The 3,996-nt window shown below is 54.8% G+C and overlaps 1 non-coding gene across 1 annotated transcript in view; it reads right to left on the reverse strand.

The window, feature by feature from the left end:
• The window catches only part of LOC121866789, a 4,326-nt gene extending 2,795 nt beyond the window's left edge, over positions 1 to 1,531 (reverse strand). The window contains exon 1 of the ribosomal RNA XR_006089021.1: positions 1 to 1,531. This exon is cut by the window's left edge and continues 2,795 nt beyond it. This is a non-coding gene — a ribosomal RNA (large subunit ribosomal RNA).
• Positions 1,532 to 3,996: the final 2,465 nt, after the last annotated feature.

Below are 3,996 nucleotides of genomic sequence, written 5' to 3' on the forward strand. Positions count from 1 at the left end.
CCTTAACTCGACGTTTGGTTCATCCCACAGCGCCAGTTCTGCTTACCAAGAGTGGCCCACTAGATACTCAGATTAGTCGCCGGAGCTTCATCCCTACAAGCAAGCTCGGCATCTCACCCATTTAAAGTTTGAGAATAGGTTGAGGACGTTTCGTCCCCAAGACCTCTAATCATTCGCTTTACCGGATGAAATTCACCCTGCGAGTTCCAGCTATCCTGAGGGAAACTTCGGAGGGAACCAGCTACTAGATGATTCGATTAGTCTTTCGCCCTATACCCAGCTCCGACGATCGATTTGCACGTCAGAATCGCTACGGACCTCCACCAGAGTTTCCTCTGGCTTCATCCTGGCCAGGCATAGTTCACCATCTTTCGGGTCCCAACATATATGCTCATGGTACTTGCCGACTGCCCGCGAGCCTGCCCCGGTGCGCCTCCGCCGTTTACCGACGGCCCGCTTCGGGACGGACAGCACAAATGCAGAATCCCGGGCCCTACGCCCCCCTCCAGAAATTAAACTTCGACCATCGCCCTGACGACCTCTACACGCAACGTCCGGAACGGAAGTCTCACCCGCTTGTCGCGGCGTGGGCAGGCCGCAACTGTCAGTCAGGGGATCAGCCAAGACGCAGAGCCTGTTACAGCTGCGGGCGCCCGTCACTTTCATTTCGCCTTTGGGTTTTAGTGAGCCGATGACTTGCACACATGTTGAACTCCTTGGTCCGTCAATTTCCAAGACAGGTCAGATTGGATCACGACCTTTGCACACCGCGAGTAAAACCGCCGCCGAAGCGGCGGCAAGCTCTCTCGACGACCGTCGCAGAACCAGCCAGGACACCGGTGGTTCCCCCCGTCGGCAGATCTCCCCAGACGAGCTGAGAGTCGGCGGCGAATACCAGTCCGACCGGGCCTTCGACGTCCCCGGCAACGGGTCGCAGTGACCTACTACGAGGCGAAATACGCCCGCCGACGCCAGCGTGAGTGGGGGCGCGCCCAAACATTTTTGGGTCGCTCAATTACAACACCCCACCCAGCCGACAGCCGACGAGCTGAATCCCCTCAGTTCGACCTTCGAGTTTCCACCCGTTTGGCTCTTAACGGTTTCACGTACTCTTGAACTCTCTCTTCAAAGTTCTTTTCAACTTTCCCTCACGGTACTTGTTCGCTATCGGTCTCGTGGTCATATTTAGCCTTAGATGGAGGTTACCACCTGCTTTGGGCTGCACTTTCAAGCAACCCGACTCTACAGAGAGGCCCTTTCCGACCGTCCCATCTGTACCCTCACGGGCGCCGCCATACGGGCCTGTCACCCTCCATGGGCAGTGGCCGCTTTCAAGCTTGACTTAGACGGTATGGGACGGCGTGCTGGACCCTCTGAAACGCAACACCCCTCGTGCCCGAAGACATCGAGGTTATGCGCTGGGCTTTTCCCGGTTCAGTCGCCCTTACTAAGGGAATCCCTGTTGGTTTCTTTTCCTCCGCTTATTAATATGCTTAAATTTGGCGGGTAGCTCTCTCCTACTACGAGGTCGATCGTGGTCTCATCATCCTTAGGGGAACAAGTTCCCCAACCACGAAGCGGAAGACGCTCTGCCACCGACTTTCTTCACCACCGACATTACCAGGCAGGAAGGTTTGAGGGGCTTGTCGCGGGGGTACCAGCGGCCATGGCGCCGGCACTCCCACCCCTGACTCCGTTCCTTCTCATTGAGTGGTAAATAGCCAATAGGAAAAGTGTTCCAGCAGAACATCTCTCGCAGAGTCATATACACACACAGTTTTAATGCATATACGCTCGTGTTCCGCCCTTACTCAGCCGCACCTTTGCCGCTTAAACTTTGACCTCTTTCCCCGTTCCCGCATGCCACAGCAGTGGCACTTGTTTATCCGGAGAAAGAGAGCGAGAGTCGCAGTATTAATTGGCGTGAGCGGCCTTTCCGGCTGCAGAACTAGTGCTCTATCCCGGCGAGCGCCGTTATGAGGCGCAACACCGTCTTTAACGCGTTTAGAGAGAACTCCCCCTGCCTCCAGTCATGAGATGAGGCGTGGACTGTGGCGAACTCTCAAAGAGAACGCCCACACCGCGTCTGACCGTGGGAGAGGGTGGAGGAGCGCGTGAGGAAGAGCACGGCGTCACCCAAGCATTCTCATCTCTCTGCCTGCACCACTACATGGTAGACTGCGGGCCCAGGCGCACTCATCAATTTAGGTTCCACTGCAATGCATGCCAAGCACTCTTTTCGAGGTGATAGACGAAATTCCGGCGGGGCTTACTTAAAAGATATCCGACCCGGTTTGGGGCACCCTCTTAAATCGATTGGAGTGCCTCTTAAATTTATGTGCAGCATCAGCCATGGCTGACGGCGGCCATTGGTGGCCTCTGTGGACAGCAGGCAAAAAAGCGCCGCCGCCTCCGTTGCTGCGAGGCGACAACTGTCGCTTTGTTGGCGTTGAATATGGGTGCGCAAGTCCATGGACTTACTAGTGATAAACGCTTGTTTTTTAAAGGCGCCTCGCGCAAAGTAGCGGCGATTAAACAGGCGGAGCTGGGTTCGGGTTACCGTGTCGAGGAGACAGTCCAGCGGGCACGACTCGCGGCAACCGATGGATGTATATTTCACGACCTCGTAGAAGTGCGTGACGACAAAGCTCATATGGCTGCCGCCATGCTGTCTCACGTTCAACTTGTCGATGTATCTGTTATTCTTGCGATTCACATACCGACACGCAGTTTGCTGCGGTCTTCATCGACCCACGAGCCGAGTGATCCCCCGTTAAGAGTTGTGTATTTGCCATTTGGTCTTTTTGCGACTAACCATCACAGGTCGAGTCTCAATGAAAGGGTTTGACAGACATAGCCCAAGTTTGTGGTTTGGGTTTGGCCGGACGACTTGTTGTTGTTTTTTGACACTTGAATTTCACTCTTTTTGGGTCAAGAGGCTTATTCGCCGGTAGTAAGGAACGGACGGGCAGCCGTCCAAAGCCCCGTCCGTCCTCCTCCTCCGGTCTTCGCGCTCTCGCCCGAGTGTGGTCCACCTACAGCGTGGTGGTACCTATTTTTGGTGCGGGGGCCGGGATTGTCCTCTTCGCTGCTGGAGTTGCCAGAGCAGAGCCCGAGACCGCCCAAATCAGGAGAGTAGTAGTAGTTTTAAGAGCGCCCCGTTCTCTTTCTCTCTGTTAATGATCCTTCCGCAGGTTCACCTACGGAAACCTTGTTACGACTTTTACTTCCTCTAAATGATCAAGTTTGGACATCTTTCCGTCAGCTCGAGGCGACGACCCCAGAAAACCCTCGCGGGCAACGGGGCCGACAATCCAAGAGCGCCAGTCCGAAGGCCTCGCTAAATCATTCAATCGGTAGTAGCGACGGGCGGTGTGTACAAAGGGCAGGGACGTAGTCAGCGCAAGCTGATGACTTGCACTTACTGGGAATTCCTCGTTCATGGGAAACAATTGCAAGCCCCAATCCCTATCAAGAAAGGCTTTGAACGGGTTACCCGCTCCTCTCGGAGGGGGAAAACTCGTTGATCCCTTCAGTGTAACAGCGGCGGCGTCTGACCCAGAACATCTAAGGGCATCACAGACCTGTTATTGCTGAATCTCGTGCGGCTAGAATTGCCGCTTATCCCTCTAAGAAGAAGTTGCGAACTGGACACCATTTTCTGGAGATCCGTCGACTACTTAGTAGGCCAGTCTCGTTCGTTATAGGAATTAACCAGACAAATCGCTCCACCAACTAAGAACGGCCATGCACCACCACCCACCGAATCGAGAAAGAGCTCTCAATCTGTCAATCCTTCCGGTGTCTGGGCCTGGTGAGGTTTCCCGTGTTGAGTCAAATTAAGCCGCAGGCTCCACTCCTGGTGGTGCCCTTCCGTCAATTCCTTTAAGTTTCAGCTTTGCAACCATACTTCCCCGGAACCCAAAGACTTTGGTTTCCCGGAAGCTGCCCGCCGGGTCATGGGAATAACGCCGGCGGATCGCTAGTTGGCATCGT

The sequence above is a fragment of the Homarus americanus genome, unplaced genomic scaffold, assembly GCF_018991925.1.
Source record: "Homarus americanus isolate GMGI-L3 unplaced genomic scaffold, GMGI_Hamer_2.0 scaffold18895, whole genome shotgun sequence".
In the NCBI taxonomy this organism is placed as follows: Eukaryota; Metazoa; Arthropoda; class Malacostraca; order Decapoda; family Nephropidae; genus Homarus; species Homarus americanus.